Source organism: Canis lupus, chromosome 24 (assembly GCF_048164855.1).
Source record: "Canis lupus baileyi chromosome 24, mCanLup2.hap1, whole genome shotgun sequence".
NCBI classification, from domain to species: Eukaryota; Metazoa; Chordata; class Mammalia; order Carnivora; family Canidae; genus Canis; species Canis lupus.
The window spans coordinates 51532456-51552830 of record NC_132861.1 but is presented as its reverse complement, the minus strand read 5'-3'; the positions used below and the strand labels follow the sequence as shown (position 1 = coordinate 51552830).

Sequence of the window (20375 nt, the reverse complement as noted above, 5' to 3'; positions counted from 1 at the left end):
TCGATCTGATCTCGGGGCTGAGATCCCTCGGAGAAGAGTCCGGGGGCAGAGGGCAGCTGTGAACAAGACGGCTTCGGAGGGCGGCGCATGCCCAGCTGGCCCCGCGTCCCTGAGACCCGGAGCAGGGCGCCCCCCAAGTCTAACCCAGGGCCGGCGAGCCTCCTCGTCATCGGGACAGCAAAGCAGCAGGGGAGTCGTGGGAGCGGCCCCCGGGGAAGCCCGGGTCCCCCGAGGAGGCCGAGGCCGGCGGGAAGTCACCCGTGGGAATGGTGCCCCGCAGCCCGTGCCTCCAGCCAGGACGTGGTGCCCACGGGAGCAGAGCGTCCCGACCCCGACACGGCCAAGGTGCAGGGAAGGGGAGGGCCCGCCACATCCCCCGCGGGGGCGCCCCACGCCCAGGTCCCAGGGCACAGAGAAGACGGTGCCCCGGGTCACGGGGGCCGGCGGACCCTGTACTGGCCGTGCATCGACTGACCAGTTCTCCTTCAAACCCACCTGATTGTCTCTGACGGCCTTTTAGTGATTGTGGTTCATTTTATTTTATTTTCTTATTTTAAAGATTTTTATCTATTTATTCACGAGAGACACAGAGAGAGAGGCAGAGACACAGGCAGAGGGAGAAGCAGGCTCCATGCAGGGAACTCGATGCAGGATTTGATCCCAGGACCCCGGGGTCACGCCCTGGGCCAAAGGCAGACAGTCACCCACTGAGCCACCCAGCGTCCCAATCGTGGTTCATTTTTAAGGCGTGTGGTACGTACTTGTGTCACCCTCTGTCTCTGATCACGCCAGTCCCTCCAGTCCATGATGGAACAAACTATTGGCTTTTTGGTTGCTTCCGTTTCTCCCCTGCCGACTGCAGCCCCCGTTCGGTCGTATCTTTGCCACCTCCTGGCTGTAGTGACACGCGGACCCCGATGGAGTGGATCCGTGGGGACCCAGGGCCTGACGGGAGGCCTGTCTCTCGGGGCTCGGCGCCGGGCTGCTGCGTGGACACGTGCCCAGGGCGCCCTCCGCTCCTGCTGCCGCACCGTCCACCCTTCCCGTCTCAGCTCACGGTTTGCTTCTTCCCCTTCCCTTACACGCTCGTGTGCTTCCCTGCAATCCCAGCCGTGTTTAAAAAGCATTTACGGGCACTGAGGGGGGCACTTGACGGGATGAGCATTGGGTGTTATTCTGTATGTTGGCAGACTGAACACCAATAAAAAATAAATTTATCATTAAAAAAATTTTTTTAAATAAAAATAAAAATAAAAATAAATAAAAAGCATTTAGTGTTGCCAGGACCTCGGACAGTATCACAGGGCAGCAGGGCAGCCGCACGCCGTGTGTTCCTGGGAGTCCGTCCCCACCACGGATGAGGCGCTCCTCACACCCCTGTGATCGGGGGCTCCGACCTCCAGTGGGGTTTGCGCAGCTCAGTCTGGGGTGAACTGCGACCTTCTGGCTGGGGCTCACCCGCAGCCTGGGGACAAGTCTCGAAGGGACCACGGGACTCAAAGGCTGCTCTATCCGCCGCTCCCCGCAGGCCTTGGGAGCCCGGGGCTAATTCTGGGCAGTGGCCCCCATGCTGCCTCCGCAGCCCCGGTGCTGAGGCTTTGCTGCAGCCACACCTCCTTGGAGAGAGGCCCCTGTGGGTCAGGGAGGCTGCGGGTCGGGGAGGCTGTAGGGGTTGGGGAGGCTGCCAGTTGGGGAGGCTGTGGGGAGTCAGGGAAGTTTTGGGTCAGGGAGGCTGCGGGTCAGGGAGGCTGTGGGTTGGGCAGCCTGCAGGGGTTGGGTTGGGGAGATTGAGGACCGGAGAGGCTGCAGATTGAGGAGGCTCCGGGACTTCGGAGGCCAGCGCGGCCTCCCCCAAGCCCAGCACAGCCGGCCTCCCCCTGCAGAGGCGGGCACGTCCCTGGGTGCCGTCCAGCCCATGGGCCCCACGCACCCGGCTGTGCGCTCCTGCGGGTGAGGTCGAGGCCATTAAGGTCCTCAGGGCCAGGGTCCGCCCGGCCTCAGCTCCAGGCCTCTGCGCAGCTGCGGGGGACCGCGTGTCGCCTCAGAAGCCTCGCAGAGCCTGAAGAGGTGCCGTAGTTTGTAAACCGGAGGCCGAAGCTGCACATCCGCAGTCTGCCCCCGGGTCACCGGGACGATGGGAGACGCCAGCACCCGTCCCCGGGGCAGGACAGGGGTGTCCTGGGCACAGGGGCCCGTGGAAGCACTGACGTGGCTCTGGGGCCGGTGTCCCCTCGCTGAGCCCGTGACGGAGCCATAGGCGACATTCCCTGCCCCTCCTGTGATTGCAGCCCCCGACCCCCAAGTGCACGAGGGTGGCAGGGACGGGGCCCAGAGAGCGAGCGCTCCGCGGTGGGAGCACCCATGGCCATGGGGCAGCGGCAGGCCCCCCGAGGGCTGGAGCCCCCTCTCCCGGCTGCGGCTTCAACCCAGGAGTGCCCGGGGAGCCACACGCTGGCAACCCCGGGAGGCCAGGGGGGACCTGGACACGCTCAGGGGACTCAGCTCCGTGCTCGCAGACGCACACGAAGCGGCGTGCAGGCCGATCCGCTCCTCTGCCGGTGGGTGGAGCCGCACCCCTCCTCTGGGGGCCTCGGTGCCGACCGCAGGACGCCCCCCGACACTGGGGTCGCGCAGTGGCAGCAGCAATGCGTGCACACTGTCGGCTGACCACAGCCCCGGGCGCGCTCAGCTCACCTCCCGGGGGCATCGAGTGGCCGGTCATCGGTCACCCGGCTGTGCCTCTCCCGGGCCCTTGGAGCCTTGCCGGCTACACCACGTCACCTGCGGCCCCAACCCACATGGATGTTTCTCCTCCACCACCGTGGCCTCTCGGAAGGGAGCTGGGGGCTCGTCTCGGTCTCCTGTTCCAAGAGGGCGGGTGCCCCCCAGACATCCTACTGCTCGGGGTTGCCCCCTGCACCTCCCTCCTGCTTCCAGCTCTGACGTGGAGGTCTGCACCCTACCCCCACCCCACCACCGTTTGTCTGAGCGTCGCCCCGCGGGGGCCCCAGCCCTGCCACCCTGATGTGTGCACCCAGCACCTCTCCCCACCCTGCGGCCCTAACTCACCACTCCTGCTCCAGAGCAGAGCTCAGGTAGGCGGCACAGAACCCCAGGGCCTCCCCAGCCGAGCCCCCCCCCCGTCTATTTTGCAACGTCCAGCTGACGGCTGTGCAGCCAGATGTTGACCAGAGCACCAAGGACACTTCAATGTTTCTTTGCGCATCCCTGGGGAGTCCACAGCGCCCGCTTCCCCAGGAGATAGGAGCTGCACAGGGCTCCCCTGGCTCTGCAGAGGAGACGGTGGGTGGACTTTGCTGTGCCCCCTGCCACCCACCAGGACAACACAGGGCGGTGGGACATGCAGGATGGGGTGCAGGCTGGAGACGAGGAGGGGGCGGCGTGGGCAGACTGAAGGTGTGCGCCCAGCGGAGGGGTTGAGACCCTGTCCCAGCAGGCCTCTCCTCCATGACCCCACGTGCTCCTGGCACCGCCCTTCAGGGATGCGGGGGGAGCAGGGGTCCAGAGGACTCTGGGGTGCAGATCCCCGAGCTTCCTGGGGCGTTGTTCCTGCCGCTCTCTGGGCTTGCCCAGGATTACCCTGACGGGGGGGTCATTGGGAGGTGCTCTGGGCTCCTGGATGCTCCCCGTGCAGGACCCGGCCCTCACCCCTGCTCTCAGCCCGGCAGGCCCTGCTCCCTCGGGGCACCATCGATGCACCTGCACCGGCCCCTCTGCGGCCGTGGGGAGATCCCCTTTCTCACCATCGTGGGGCTGTACAGAAGGGGGACTCGGCTTGATGCCATAAGCCTCGGTGGGGGTGGGACAGTGTCCAGGTGACACCACGGCGCGTCCCCAGCTCTGCAGCCCGACTTGGTCATCCAGCCGCCCCATGTCACAGTCGAGAAAGGGGAAGCCGGGTGCACATGAGCTGCTCGGGCTGACCGAGCCTGGGCCTGCGCTCTCCGCCTCCGTCCCCCGAGGGGCAGCTCTCCACAGACGGTGAGGCCGGGGGCTCCCGGGGACACAGACACCACGGCTTTCCCCTCCCTGCACCCCGTCCTGCCTTGGGGTCCCAGGGCGACGTAGCCAGGGCCGGAGTTCCCAGTGCATCCCGCAGTGAGACCCAGACCTGACGCACGGTCCCCAGACGCCTTAGGAACCAAGCGAGCTGCCTCGATGGAAATTTCAGATTTCTCAAAATACAAGCCAGGGCAGAGAAACCTCCTTTGCCTAAAAAAAATACCTCACTTTGGGGTGCCAACCGTGTCCCGTTTTCTATATGAATACTGCCTTCCCAGCGTGTTAAGTCTATAAAAGTCAGGAGCTACACACTTCTAATATCTGCGCTTTTCTGTATTAAATTAGGTTTCAATAAAAACACTTAAAAAAAAAAAAACTACATTTCAAGGCAATTTTCCCTAGAAAGGCCTTCCTAGCAACTGCTTCTGAGCCAATTCAACTCCTTCCTGGAGGCTTCAGGCAGCTAGAGCCTTGGTCCTCATTTACATCAGAAACACAGTATTTAAAGAATAATTTTTCTTTAAAATGATTTCTAAATAACGGGGCGCTATGACAAAGAACGTGACAGCTCTTTATGAACCGACGTAAACATGTCTTCAAAACACGCTGTTAGGGTGTGGACTCCGGTGTGCCATTGGGGGCCCTGCGTGCTATTTGAGGAAACAAAGGGAAAAAAAGACGTTCGTTGGTGCCTGTGCCTGCATAGATGTGCCCGGGACGCAGAGGCCGATGACCCCGACGCCCCTGGGGAGGGGGACTTCTGGACCGGGAGGGCAGCGCCGGGAGAAAGAGGCTTCTTTCCCTTCTGTCCCATTTATACTTCTGATTTTTGTTCCAGCTGAATCACATCACTCACTAAAAACTAATTTCAGTTTAAGAAGGTTAAGTTATCATCACTTTTTTTTAATAATACATTTATTTTTTATTGGTGTTCAATTTGCCAACATGCAGAATAACACCCAGTGCTCGTCCCGTCAAGTGCCCCCCTCAGTGCCCGCCACCCAGTCACCCCCACCCCCAGCCCACCTCCCCTTCCACCACCCCTAGTTCGTTTCCCAGAGTTAAGAGTCTTCCATGTTCTGTCTCCCTTTCTGATATTTCCTACCCATTTCTTCTCCCTTCCCTTCTATTCCCTTTCACTATTATAAGTTATCATCACTTAAACAAAGAGAAGGCCGCGTTATCATCACCCGTTCGCAAATCCCCTTCTTTTTCGTGGGCTTCTCTTCCCTCAAAGGAAGAGTGTAGAAATGATTCCCAGCATGGCAAACACCATGACCTCGAGAGGCCAGGCCTTGCTCTTCGATAGCTAATATATATATATATATATATATATATATATATATATATATATATATATATAATTATTTTTGCATTAAAAATACACAGGGATGCACACACTTAGCGCTCATGCCGATCAAAATTCCCCAAGTGACACCCAATCAGTGTTCCTGCTCCCAATTTTAAAAAGCATATTTGGGACACCCGGGGGGCTCAGTGATTGAGCATCTTATCTTCCTTCAGCTCAGGGTGTGACCCCGAGGTCCCAGGACCGAGTCCCACGTCGGGTTCCCTGCATGGAGCCTGCTTCTCCCTCTGCCTGTGTCTCTGCCTCTCTCTCTGTGTCTCTCATGGGTAAATACATAAAATCTTTTAAAAAATAAAATAAATTAAATAAAAAGCGTATTTAAGCTGTGGAAAACAGTATGAAAATCTCTCCAAAAAAAATAAACTTTGGAGTGCACAATTCCACTTCTGGGTATATGTCCAAAAAAAACAAAACAAAAAAACAAAAAAAAAGAAAAAAAAAAACCGAAAGCAGAGCATCGAAGGGAGATTTGCACACCCATGTTCAGAGCAGCAGTATTCGCCATAACGAAAACACAGGAACAATCCAGTGCAATCTAGTGTCCACCGATGGATGAACGGACAAGAAAACATGGTCTGTTCGTACCAGAGAGATGATTAAGCCTTAAAAAGGGAGGAAATTCTGATGTGGATGCGCCTTGAAGACGCGTACACCAAACAAGCCCCATATAAAAGGATGAACACGGGCAGCCGGGGTGGCTCAGCGGGTTTAGCACCGCCTTTGGCCCAGGCCGTGACCCTGGGGTCCCGGGATCGAGTCCCAGGTCGGGCTCCCTGCATGGAGCCTGCTTCTCCCTCTGCCTGGGTCTCTGCCTCTCTCTCTCTCTCTCTCTCAATCTCTCTCTGTCTCATGAATAAATAAATAAAATCTTTAATAAAAATAAAAGGACGAACACCGTGGGATTCCACTGAACGAGTCCCTAGACCATCAAAGTCACGGAGATAGATGCCGAAGGGCAGGATGGGAGTCGGTGTTCCTCGAGCTCCGGGGCTCAGCTGGGCCAGACGAGGAAGCCCCAGGGGCGGGCGGTGGGGATGCTGCGCGGCCCGTGAACGTGCCTGGTGCTACCGAGCTGTGCACAGAAACGACGACGTGCGGCGCCGCCCGTCACCCCGGAGCGCTGGGGCTTGCCAGCTCCCGGCCGCAGGAAAACCGCGGGTGGACAACACACGAGGTGGGTGTGGGGTGACCCATACAACAGCTGCAGAAACTGAGGTCCAGGGACACAAAGTGGCGGGTGGAGCAGACTCGGAAACGGAATCCGGGGAGGACAGCCCGGGGTGTGATCCCACTCGGTGGCCTTCCCACCGCCCCAGCCACCAGCGGCCGGGAATGAGGGGTCGCCCGGACATGGAGACCCTCCGCTGTGGATGCCCTGGGCCGCCGCCACTGCCGGGAGCCCGGACGGTCCCACGAGCATTGAGCACCTGCTGTATGCCCCATGCGGTCGCTGGTTCCTAGCGGGAGTGCAGTTACTTCGTGCCCTCAAGAGGATCACAGGATCCTCTGAAAACGGAGAAGGTGGAAAAGCCTGGCGGTGTCTTGAGATTTGTCTGGTGGAGGAGGGAACAACCCAAGGGATTAGCAGACAGAGTAGGAAGGGGGCATCTCAGAGACTGGGGTCAGCTCGGCCACGGAGCAGCGACGCGGGACAGAGCACTGGGGAGCACGACATGTTAGAGGTGCGGGGTTTTATTGTTTGGGGTGAAGAAGAACGAGGAAAGGTTTGGCCTGGGAAAGAAACCTGTGGAGAGCCCCGTGTGTCGTGCTGGGTGCATCGGTCTGCTACCGCCTTGGGGGAAACATCCCCAAGCCTCGGGGAGCAAACAGCAGCTATTTATCATTTTTTCTTCTTATATTTTTTTAAGATTTTATTTATTTATTTGAAAGACAGAGAGAGAGAAAGACCATGAGCAGAGGGGGAGGGAGAGGGAGAAGCAGGCTCCCCGCAGAGCAGGGAGCTGGATGCGGAACTCGATGCCAGGACCCCGGGATCATGCCCTGAGCCCGAGGCCGACGGAGCCCCCACCTCCCAGGCGCCTGCTCTTTATCATTTCTGACACGTCTGCAGGCCCAGTGGACAGACACCCTGTGCTCTGGGCCCGGGCCTGTCGTGTGTGCCGGGCTCCCCTGGGGCCTGCTGGGGGTCTGGCGGTGGTGGGCTGGCCCGGGTGGCTCCACCCCACGCAGGCGGTCCCCCACGCCCCAGGGCTTGTTCTCATGGTAGAGGCCGAGGCATGCAGGGGAGGGGGGGGCTGCGAGGCTCCGGGGCCTCCCTGCGCCCAGCACATGCCCCCCCTTGCCCTGCGCTCTGCAGGCCTGGGCAACCACAGGGTCTGTCCCGGGTCAGGGATGGGCGCCAGCGCCACCCCCTCGCGGCAGAAGCCACAGGTCACCCTGCAAGCAGGGGTGGGGAACCTCAACCTTGTTCCACGCACCCCGCTGCGGAGTTCAGCCCCTCCGACGGGGAGAGCCATCGGGGGCCTGTGTTGGTGCAGGACGACATCGGATTCGTTCTTGGGGAAAGAAACCAGCCTGTTGACTCGCGTCCGCGGTGTATGGGGGCGACAGCCCTGACCTACTGCGCCGTGTTCTGTCTCACCCTGGGGCCCATCACCCGCTCCGTCCGGCAGAGGCCAGACCCGACGAGCCGGGCCGCCTTCTCTTCCAGACGGGGCGGGGGCTTCTCCAGAGCCAGGCGTCCCCACAGGAAGGCCGGACAGGACGCTGCGGCCTGGCGGTCTGGGAGACATGGAGAAACTGAAATCCCGGTTGCGGCCTACATTGACCCAATCTGGGGGGTTGGGGCATAGATGCTACATGAGGAGGAAAAAAAAAAAATTAAAAGAAGGAAACTCCTGGATAGGAACTTTCCTAATAAAGCACTCACAGCTTGATACGCAGACACCGCTACCTTGCGCGGGGCGGCCGCCGCCGTCTCCCAGGCCGCTGGTGCGTGTAAACAATGTAATATAGTGATTCAATTTTCTAAGAATCCGTTAGCAATTAAACCGAGAATGTTTGGGAAGAGATATCAAATTCTAAAGAGAATTGCCATTTAAACTTTCACTTTTCTGAGCAACAAAGGGATAATGGGGAACAGCTAGGAAGTTTCTCGTGAATTTCAGTGAGGAAATTATAAAAATTGAGGTCAAATGCCCTTTGGGATTCTTTAAATGAATCCGTGACCTTGATACGCCGGCAGAAAGCGTCAAGGGCATTAGGCCTGCCTTACGGGGCGCGCATCGGCTCTTGTCCCGATTACCGGAGCCGAGGACATCCAGGAATCCGTGGCACGTTGGTGAGGGGTCAGCGGGAGCGCCGCGTGTTCTAGGCAGATGGTTTCAGAAATGCGGACCACGCACCGCAGGGAACTACGCACGAGCATCCGCACCCGGCGATGCCCCATGTGCCTCATGGTGTGTCTCACGCGGGGCGCGTCCGAGGCCCCAGGAAAAGGCGGCGAGCACTGTGTCTGGAGTCATCCCTCAGGTTCAGAAGCTTCCAGAAACTGCAACCAGGAACTACAGGAACATAGTCTCAGGCTCAGGGTTGTTGCAGAAGCCCGGGGCCTCTCCCAGCCCGCGTGCACCTTGCCCCGAGTGCAGCACCGTCCGTCTCCGGACCCGAAGCCAGTGTCGGCCTCGCCAGCCCCCAGATTGCCCGCGGTGCCTCAGACCTCAGAATGCCCAGCCCAGCTCGAGCTCCAGGAGCTTCCATAAAGCCCCGGGTGCCCTCTCCTTCCGCCAAACCGGCCTGACCGGCTCGTCCGGCTTTTCCGGGTTTTGTGCGCCGGTAAACACGATGGGCATCTTATCAGGCAAGTGCTCCAGAATGTAATTAAGTGCGGTGGAAATTTGCTATTTGAGTGACTGTCAATGACGTAAGGTTGCACACGCCAGAGGTCAACAATTTATTCCGAACCGGGTTGATTGAGGTCAATTCATGGAGCCTCACGTGCGCGTGTGGCCCCCGCAGGGAGAGCCGTGGCATTGCTACAAATTCCGGCTGAAGGAGGAAGGCGGACAACATACATTCCTATCAGGAAAAGAAAAAGTGATCTGAACATTTAAAATGCTAATAAAAAATTAAAATAGGGATCCCTGGGTGGCGCAGCGGTTTGGCGCCTGCCTTTGGCCCAGGGCGCGATCCTGGAGACCCGGGATCGAATCCCACATCAGGCTCCCGGTGCGTGGAGCCTGCTTCTCCCTCTGCCTATGTCTCTGCCTCTCTCTCTTTCTCTCTCTGTGACTATCATAAATAAATAAAAATTAAAAAAAATTAAAATAAAGAAAAAGGATTAGAGGAAAGTGCAAAGAACAGCTGAGAGGACCTCGTGGAGAGCGTCTCGGGGTGGACGGCACAGATCGGCGGGGTCTGCTCACGCCCCGGCAGCCTGGTGGGAACACGGGGAGCCTGGGGCCGGGGGCACCCCTGCTTCCAGGCGGCGGGCGCAGGCTCCCCCCGGGGAAATGCAAGAGCCGCCTGCAGCTTCCCAGGGAAACCCGCCATTCGCCCCACGCTCGCCCCCGGGCTCCGAGCATGCTCCGTGCTCCCCTCGCAGACCTCTAAGAAGAGTCTCCCCGTGTGCGTCCCCCTCCCCTCCTCCTCCTTGCTCCTCAGGGCAGCTCCCCTGACCGCCCAGCAGCCCCCTCACACCTTCCAGCCCTGGGATTCGCGCCTTCCTCCCAGAAGCATTCATCTGCCTTGTGTGCCAGGGCCACACAGGAGCCAAGACCCCTCCCCTCTGGCCACTCCTCGGTCCTCCCCACAAAGCTCCTCCTCCTCCTGCACACAGTGGCCAGTGTCCCCGCGTCGTAGCTCCTCGAGGGTGGGCCCTGCGCCCCCTCCTCCCTGCCAAGCAAGCTCCTCCGTCCCGGGGCCTTCGGTCGCCACCTACATGTGTGGGATGCGCAGATGTGTACGTCCAGCCAGACGCCCCTCTGCTCTCTGCCCTGCAGCCCCCTCGATCTCGAAACTCGAGTCCACGAGGCCAGCTTTCCCGCAGCTCCTCACGTGACGGACGGGAGCCCGCCTGACCCGTCCACGGGCTCCGAGGGGTCTCCAGCTGCCCACCCTCCGTTCCGACCCCGTGGCCCTTCCTTGCGTGCCTTCTACAAGCTTCCACACGCCTCTGCCTTCCCAGCCCTGCTGCCACTTAACCTCCCACGGGGGCCTGATGAATGGCGCGCCCACACGTCCTGCGCATGTCCTCCCCTCCCCTGTGGGCCTGGCCAAGCCCACAGCCTCCTGCGAGCTCTCCCGGCACCGCGCACCCTGTCTTCGTCCCCATCCACCCATTCTCCACCCACAGCCACTGAAGAAGGAGAACCGGACCGGGTCCTCTCTGGTTTAACCCTGGCCAGTGGACCTGACCTCTACGCAGAAACAGATCCGCGCTGGAGGCTGCCCACGATGCCTCCCCAGCTCCCCCCGCCAACGTCCCCATGCTTCGGAGCCCTCGCACACCCTGGAACACCAGCTTCAATGTGCAACGAGGGCTGTGCACTTGGGGCTCCGAGCTGGGCCGCAGTCCCCAGAGCTCACCCACCTGGCAGCCTGCACACCTATAACTGAGGACGCCCCCCATTCCTCCCGCCCCCAGCACCCTGGAACCACTATTTCCTCTGCGTTTCTCCCACTTTGATGATTCTGGGTCCCTCGCATGGGTAAAACCATACAGCATCTGTCCCCCTGTGACCGGCTTGTTTCGCCCCGCATGGCGTCCTCAAGGGTCATCCGTGCTGTCACCTACCACAGATCCTCTTTTTCGCGAGAGGCCGAATCACGTTGTGTAGTGTGTCCACACCGCACCGTCTTCTACGCTGCACTCGGGTTGCCTTCACGTGGCGGCTACGTGAGTGCCGTGGCCGTGCAGCCAGGGGGCACGTTATCTTCCGGAGATCAGGATTTCAGTTCTCTTCGATGACCACCCAGAAGCAGGACTGCTAGATCATACGGCGATTCTGTTTTTAATTTTCTGAGGCGCCTCCATCGCATTCTCCATTGAGAAGATGCACCATTTGCATTCCCACCAACAGGGCACGAGGGTCCCGGGAGCTCCGCATCCCCGTCAACACTCATCATCATCAGGTGTTCGAGAAAAGGCATCCTAACAGGTGTGCACTGTTATCCCGTTTGCATTTTCCAGATGCTCAGTGACGTGGAGCATCTTTTCGTGTACCTGGTGCCTATTTGTACGTCTTCTTGGGCAGTATGTCTATTCAAGTTCTTTTAATCGAATTCTCTAGGTTTTTTTTGCTATTAAATTGTATGAATTCCCTACGTATTTTGGACATGAACCCTGTATCAGATACACGGTTTGCAGATATCTTCTCCCACTCCGTAGTGGCCTTCTCACGCTGGTGATGGGTCCCTTTGCCGTGCAGAAGCTTTATAGTTTGATGGAGTCCCGTTTACCTATTGCCGCTTTTGGTCTCATATCCAGGAAATCGCGGCCGGAACCAACGACAAAACTTTCCCTTTATGCTTTCTTCCAGGATTTTTACAGTTTCAAGTCTTCCACTTCTTAAGTCTCTAACTCATTTTGAGTTGATTTTCATGTCTGGTGTAAGGTAGGATCCAACCTCGCTCTTCCGCGAGCGGCCGTCCAGCGGGTTTCCCCCACACCACTTGTTGGAGAGACTGTCCTTTCTCGACTGTGTGTTCCTGGCAGCCTTGTCAAAGACCGGGTGGCCTCAGGTGCTTGGGTGCCTCCCTGGATTCTGTTCCGTTCCATCCGTCTCCGTGTCTGTGTTCACGCGCTAGCATCACGCTGTTTTAATTACCAGGGTTGCAGGGTTGTGATATATCTTGAAATCAGAAAGCGTGATGCCTCCAGCCTTGTCTTTCTCAAGGTGGTTGTGCTGCTCGTGGCCTTTTGTGCTTCCATAAGAATTTTAGGGGGGGTTTCTATTTCCATATAAAAGGCAGTTGGGATTTTGTTTTTGTTTTTTTTTTTTCAAAGAATTTTGTTTTATTATAGTACATGAGCTGGACTGATGGGAAAGGGTAGGTGTATGGGCAACCACTGCCCGGATTAGCATCGGATGCCCATCCCGATGGCCATGAATGTGCCAAATGTGCCGCCACCCTGCATCATGGTTTTCCCGATGCCGCCCATCAGCTCCCAACCCCGCATTCTGATCCTGAGACAGGAAAAGGTGCCGAAGAGCGCCCCGGCCGCCATGCCCACTGCGCAACCCATCACAAAGCCCATCTTCACGCGGTCAAAGCAGCTCGGCTGGGACTGTCCGTAGGGCCCCACGGCCACCGGCATCTCGTTCGCGGCTTCGGTCACTCAGTTCTCGCGGTTGGGATTTTGAAAGGGATCGCGTTGAATCTGGAAGACCACGTTTCAACAACACCAGGTTTTCCAGTCCCACGAACACAAGGCGTGTTTCCGTTTACTTGTTTCTTCTTAAATTTCTCTCACCGGCGTTTTGTGATTCTGAGAAGTTTAACCTCCTCAGTTAAGTTTATTCCTGTATTTTATTGTTTTTGTTGCTCCTGCGAATGGGCTTGCTCTCCTTGTTGTCTTCTCAGATGGTCCGGGGCTGGTGGACGGAAACAGCAGGTTGTGTTTTTATTTCGTGTCCTGCAACTTTACCGGATTCATTTATTAGCTCTAGCAGGTGCTCGCCCACAGATGACGTCACACCACCGGCACCAGAGGTGGTTTTACTTCGTCCTTTCCAATTTGGACGCCTTCTACTTCCTTTTCCTCTCCTAACTGCCTCTTCTACATCCTCACCGAAGGGTCACAGTGTCCCTCCCCTGGCCATCCTGCCTGTGGCCGGCCGTCATGCAGCATTCCGTCGTTCCGTAGCACCTGTCCCAGTTAAGCATAATGGCCCTTCAGAGATGTCCACAGCCGCATCCCCAGAGCCTGTAACTGCGTCCTGTTACCGAGCTAGGGAGGATTCCCTACGACAGGGACAGTGTCCTGGGTCACCCAGTGTGGCCTGTGTAATCACGGCATCCTTATAGAGGAGCAGGAGGCAGGAGGGGAGAGCCCAGGGAAATGTGGCTGTGGACGCAGGGCCGGAGGGATGCCGTGCTGCTGCCTTTGCAGATGGAGGAGCGACCCTAGGCCAAGATGCTGGGAAAGGCAGGAAGCGGCCCCAGGGCCTCCGAGGGAAGCATCCCCGCCAGCACCAGGGCATCAGCCCCAGGATGCCCACCTCAGCCCTCTGACCTCTGACCTCCAGAGCTGTGCCATCGTTAATTCACACTGTGCAAGCCAGCATGTGTGGCCACTTGTTGTATTGGGAGCAAAGAACACACACCTGTGTGTTTCCTTGTCCTCTCATGGGCAAGCTCTGGGGGGTCAGAACGCCGCCACGTGCCACTGCCCTCACGGAGTCCAGCAGGGTGCCTGGAACTCAACAGGTGCTCAGCCAATGTTGAAAGAATAAATGAATGAAGAATTCCAAAACGACAATTGCTAAGATTAAAAATATATACATGTTCCAAGTGCACGTAAGGATGGCGAAAAAGCATAGGCACTCCAGGTTAAAAAAAAAAAAAAAAGAATCAAACTTCTCTTTAAAATGCTTTGTGTATGGGGCACCTTGGTGGCTGGGTGGATTGAGCATCTGCCTTCGGCTCAGGTCATGGTCCTGGGGTCCTGGGCTCGAGCCCCATGTCGGGCTCCTGGAGCTCAGTGGTGCATCTGTTTTTCCCTCTTCCTCTGCTCCTTCCCCTGCTCATGCTTTCTCTCTCTCTCAAATAAATAAAATCTTAAAAATAAAATAAAATAAAATAAAATAAAATAAAATAAAATAAAATAAAAATAAAATAAAATAAAATGCTCTGTGCCAGTGAGGTCATTCCCCTTTGTCCCCGGCCCCCATGGCACCTCCTAGGAACGTGGGGCCTCTGAGCCCCCCTCTCCACCCTCTGCTTCACAAGGGGAACTTCTCGTTCCCACAGAATCAGGCTCACAGGTGCTTTTGTTACCGTGCAAACCGACCCCAGCTGCAAGCAGCACCGCGAGCAGGTGTGAGGCAAAGGGAGCCCGCGGCCTGGGAACAGGACGTGCACGATGTGAGCTTGGTGCTCTCTATTTTGTCTCTGGCTTCCTCACACAGACAGAAAATCCCAGTGAGGTGTGAGGCGGTGGTTCCTGAACCAGAGACCCCGCAGGACTGAGTGGCCCACCAGGAGGAGGCCGCAGGGCCAGGGACAGCCCTGTCCCGGTGCTTCCCCGCTCACGCCCCTGCTCTCTCCCTCCGTCGCCTCCCGCTCTGCCTGCAGGAGACACGCACCCCAGGTCCTCGGGGACGACTGGCAAACACCCTTCGCACAGCCACCGATAGGTGTTTGGCAAACCGTGTAATCAAAAGGCAAGTGCGTAGAAAGTTAGGGGCTGATGGAAAAGCAAAGGAAGTGCAAAAGGGAGACAACTTCAATCCTAAATTCCAGGAAACTCAAGTTAGATGTGTGACTAGATGGACATGACAGAGAAGATTAGACACTGATCTGCTGTGAGGAGCGGGAGAGGGGACACCATGGTGTTTCCAAGGAAGCTGGGTGGGGGCCCCGCAGAGACCGCAGGCAGCAGGGGCCCAGGGTGGGCCCTGGGGAAGCGGCGGTTCTGCTGACCTTCAGGAGCCCGAGTGACACCTGCCCCAGCTCTCGGGGTGACAAACGGCGGCCGAGGGGACACGACGGTCTGTGGACGCTCGGTGCTGTCTCAGGGCAGGGGACAAGGAGCACAGAACGAGGGAGAAAAGATGGTCCCTCGGCGGCCAAAAGGAGGGGGAGACGGGCTGCAACAGGGACGTGACACAGCCTTTTGTGGCCGGAGCCAGGCCCGGAGGCCTGTCTAGATGGTGACAGGCTATATGGCCATCACAGCCCTGGGCTGACCGTTCCCACCTGGGCACTGGCCCTGACGTGTCAGCAGCTTGTGGGAGAGGGACTGGGCAGGTGCCAGATCGTGACTGCATCTCCTCTCCACGGCTGACACCCCTGCCCACCCCCAGACCTTGGGCAAGGCCCTGGGGGAACGGAAGGCCAAGGCCAGGCGCCTGCAGCCCCTCCCCAGCATCCTCAGGCAGCCGTGATCCCCCCCCCCCCACAACGGGGTTGTCATTCTCTGCGGGGCCGTGCAAGCCCGGCCTGGGTTCTGGAGAAGAGGGGTAGAGAGACAGCCCTTGAGAGTACCGTCTCCTTTCTCCGGGGAGTCCCCAGGAGCGAAGGGAAGCAAAGCCCAGCCAGCAAATGGTGTCTGGACACTCAGCCTGCACCGAGCAGCTCTCAGAAACCGGCAGCGGGCGCGCAGGTGAGGCCGGAGCTCCGAGGCGCTCCCATCCCTCGGCACCTGCTTTCACCCTCGTTGCTTCTCACCTCTGTCGTTAGGGCGAGGCCAACACAGCAGGACAGTGTGGACAGGGCGTGGACAGACGGGGGACATGCGGGGAGGGGCGGGCGAGGGGAAGAATGACCTATGGCCTTGGCACTGGGGAGGGCCATCCTGGATGTTCACAGCCCCGACGGCCACGTGCACGTCGCAGTAGAGCTGACCTCTTCCATCCTAAGCTCTGGATCTGCCTGCGGGCTGAGTGGGGTGGGACGCGCTTAGTTCTAAAGCCTTCCGTCCACCATCCCCCTTCACCCTCTTGTCCCCACCCTCTGGATCCCCCAGCTTCTCCTTAAATGCTGCAGAATTTCCTTAAAATTAGGATTTTCATGTACAGGCACGACTGTGTTTCTCTGCACTGGATCTAATTCCAGCGCCCACAGACCCTTCGCCAGCCAGCACGGGTCAAGAGCATGTGCCACAAAAAACGCTAGATGGAACGAGGGGCGCCCGGAGCCATCAGCTCTGCCATCAGCTCCACCATCGTGCAGAATTTGCTCAGCTTGGAGCAAGAGGCAGCGAGGCGCCGCGCACATCCCGTTACCGTATATGGACAAATCCGCGCTCACTGGGCGAGAGGGCGCTGCTCTCGTTGGAAGAAAGTCTAGAAGAGCACTCAGAGCGCGGGGAGGATGTACAATAAGTAGACCATAATGGATTGTCCTAATGCTTCAAGGAAATTATTCCAGAGACAACAAGGCTGTAATTTCCAACACAAATCAATGCTCCTTGGGTCAGTCTTAAACACAGTACGCGTGTATAATCTGTCCGAGTGTGGTTTAAAGAAAGACTCTCCCAAAAATAACTGTGTCAGAGATTTATTTAACTCCTTAATGAGAGAATTGCCAAGATGGCTAAGCTGGTACAGAGAGCATTTCGGGAAATGGATGTTTATAAGCAACGGGAAAGAGTGTTGACACCAGGTTGCCAGGTCAGCGATAAAACTGGAGTGTCCTGCAGGGCAGCGGCACCGTGGGGTTTGCAGTGCCTGTTCCTAAGAGTCGGGGGTCACTCGCATCCCCACTGAACAAAAATCTACAAGGTCACGGGAAATTTTGCAAAGTCTTGGCACCGCCCAGCAAATAATGTGTCAAACATGGATGCATTCCCCTAAAGAATCAGAGAGTCCTCAGTTGGGCCCATTAGGTACTGCTCAAGGATGACGTCAGAAGGACGGTAAGCCGCCTTCGGCTTCATTTACGAGGTTTTCCACAATGATTTTTCTTAGCAGAATACTGGAAAAGGGAAATAAAGTTACCATTATTTGCAGATGGTATCATTTGCATGTAGACAAGTCAAGGGAGCCGCAGAGAAGCCTTTAGAGCCTGTTGTGGCCTAATTGGTCCCCCTACGTTCATCGGTTGACGCTGTGAGCCCCAATACCTCAGAGAATCGCTGCAGAGAAGTGAGTCGCATGAGGTCGAGTGGGCGGCCACTGATCCATTATGACTGGTGTCCCTGGAGGAGATTAGGACACAGACACAGAGGGACGACCAGGGAGTAGGTGGCCATCTACATGCCAAAGAGAGGGGCCTCAGGAGGAACCAGCCCTGTCCACACCTTGTATCCCCAGGACCAAGGGGGCCCCTCACTGCCCTTCCTGGGCTAGTGGCTATGTCCCCCGGGGCCAGCGCCTTCTGCTTTATCCACACAGAGGAGCCGTGCAGACCCCAGATCAAGGCACCCAGAACGCACACCCCGCTCGGGCACCCCACTAACAAATGCAGAATGCCACAGAGGAGAAGCTGTGCTTATATTTGGAAGGAAAGCCATAAAATATTTGGCAACATGTTTAACAAGAAACACGCACAGTCCTCGTAACAAAAATGATAAAACTTTCCTGACGGACATGGGGGTTTGCTTAAATAAAGATACATCTTGTTTCCGGATGCGAGATGTGCTGGGTAAAGATGTGAAATCTCCCAGGCTAATTATGAAATTCAGCCCAACTCAAATGAATGTGGTAAAGGAATTTTTTTTTTTTTTTTACTAGGAAAGTGGATTCTAAAATTCTGCTGGAAGTGTACGTCAATATGTAAAAACTGCCAAGAAATTCATGAAAATTAAGACTATCATGGGAGACGTTCCCTGTTTAATAAATCAAACTGTAGAGCGATATTAATCAGAACAATTAGATACTGGTGCAGAAATATAGAAACAGATCAATGGGATGGACAGGCCGCTCAATACACACTCCACAATGGCCGTTTACCATATTATAAGATTATATAAAATACAGGTGCGCTTCAACTCAATATGGAAACTTCTCGTTTCACAGGGTTGGAAATGCGTTTCCCATCTCAAAACCAGATCTTATTTCTGTTCACGTTGTAGTCAGGCCCAGATTCCTGACAAATAAGATCTCCAAATATTTTTAACTATAAAAGCAAGCAGAAGAAAATATAGGGAAATGCATGTTTATAATCCTGGGGTAACGAAGGTCTTCAAAATCAGGCTATGAGATCCAGAATCATAAAGGAACACACAGACAGATTTGGCGCCACGTGTGGTTTAAACTCCTGAAAAGTCATCAGAGGGGAAACGACAGATGAGGATGAATGTCACTAACAGTCGTGACGGGGAGGGGTCAATGTCTTTAAACCCCAATTCCTCTCCTGGAAGGCTTGTGCAACTTCAAATTTCTGATTCTGAAATTCTACTCGAAGTAGAAGTATCTAAAAAAAATGCCAAGAAGATTTTATATCTCAATTTTAAGAAAATTAGAGTCTGTTGGGGAAAGTGCAAAATGGGAGATCCACCTGAGGCACTGGAAATATCCTAAGTCAGGTCGGCCGCCCAGACACCCTCACCCAGGCCACAGATGAGTCAACCCCAGGCAGGGCCGGCCTCGGAGGACAGTCTCCATCTCTTCTCCTGCTGCAGGACGACCTGCCGCTGGGGCTGGAGCTACAGGCCAGGCAGGAGCACAGGAGACCAGTCCTCAGCCTGAGCAACCGGCCCGCCCAGCTGGGCCGCCTCATGGGGGGGGCAGTGCTCCTGGGCCAGCCCCGTGGGGACGCCGCGGACACGCCGCGGAGACGCCACAGAGACGACCTAGAGCAGCTCTAGGAGCTCCGGCTGGCTCGGAGCCACAAGCCGTTTGGTGGCGGTGATATCACTCCGTGTTGCGTCTCAACTTGTTTTGGACTTTTCTCCATGTGGTTTGGGGCAAGGAGATGTGGCCTGGCCTTTCTCATCTGTAAAATACAATGACTTCATGTTTCATTGCCACAGAAGCTGTGGGTATCCGATGAACAAGAGACAGAACCCAAGCGTGATGGACAGCCCACGGTGGGGTTCAGCCAACGTGGAAAGTGTTTGCGCCAGAAACTTGTGAACATCATCAAAAACCAAGACTCTAAAATGTGAGATTCTTGCCCAAGAAACACGCAGCAAGTGGAAGATCTGGATGCAAGTAAGGGCTGCTCTGGGGCACTGGGGCCCGTACAAGGGGTGGCACCGGAGATCTCCGGGGAAACACCTTTTGTGGGGAGGGGGAGTCCAGCTGCCTCTGCACCTGCTGGCCTCCACAGCTGGACCCACCCGAGGGTCGGAGCCATCAGTGCCTTCCCTGGACGCCCCTCGGCCATCCCCAAGGTGGGGCTCCCACGTGGCTTCCAGGCCACGGTCTCATGGGGTCTCACAAAATCCCAGCATGGACCAGCCCCAGAGCCCCCCAGGAAGGCACAGGGGCGGGGAGGAGGCGTTATGTCTGCCCGATTTGTGCCTCAGACCCAGGATGCCAGAGCTGCACTCGAAGCCCTGGGGGACTCAGTGCAACATTCTCCTCAAGACACATTGAAATGAATTTCCATGTTTATAAAACCATGAATTATTGAAAAGCACTCAGGAATTTTGTGTTCCATTTATGGGAATCAATGAACAGAGAGCTACATTCAACCTCTGCTTTGCTGCTTATGGCTTATAAAGACAGCGCAAACCAACGGTAGCAAATATATACGGAGAGCAATCCTGGTCACAGTTGCAATAAATAAAAAGAACAGGCTTCAAAAGGAAGATGAAGGGCCCATATGAAGCAAATGACGAGGTGAGTAGGCAGGCAGATTTGTTTTTAATTTTCGCAGATAGTCTCAAAGATTCACAAGAGCAGAGAGGACAGGATGGCGAGTTCTCGGGAGCCCATCCCCCAGCGTCCATAAGCATCCTTTTGCGCTTCCTCCCGTCCCTAACTGCTCCGCTCTTCTTGAAGCCACAACATATTAAGATGAATGAAGACATGAAAAAATGCACACACGTCCTGCAAACGTACATAGATAGAAATGTGCATGTTATAAAAGTGACAATAAGATCTTAAATAAGATCTACTGCGATCTCCGTTGAAAATTCCAAAGGAAATTTTGTTTTTACATTGTCAGAAGAGTTCTAGAGTTCAGACAGAAAAAAAGAAATACATCAAAATTGCCAAAAAGCATTTGAAAAGACGGCAAGCTTGATCAATTGCATATTAAACAATAAAGCCATAAAAAGCACCCTTAGAGAAAGTCGACCAATGTAAACTATCATAATCCATAAGTGAATTTGGTATAATTGCCTGATATAAAATCAGGATGCAAAGGTCAACTGTATTTCCATGTGAGTAATGCACACAGAATAAGA

General features: G+C 56.1%; 1 pseudogene; it reads right to left on the bottom strand.

Moving 5' to 3' along the window:
* Nucleotides 1–12331: 12331 nt before the first annotated feature.
* On the bottom strand, nt 12332–12695 carry LOC140616536 (reactive oxygen species modulator 1 pseudogene; annotated as a pseudogene).
* Nucleotides 12696–20375: the final 7680 nt, after the last annotated feature.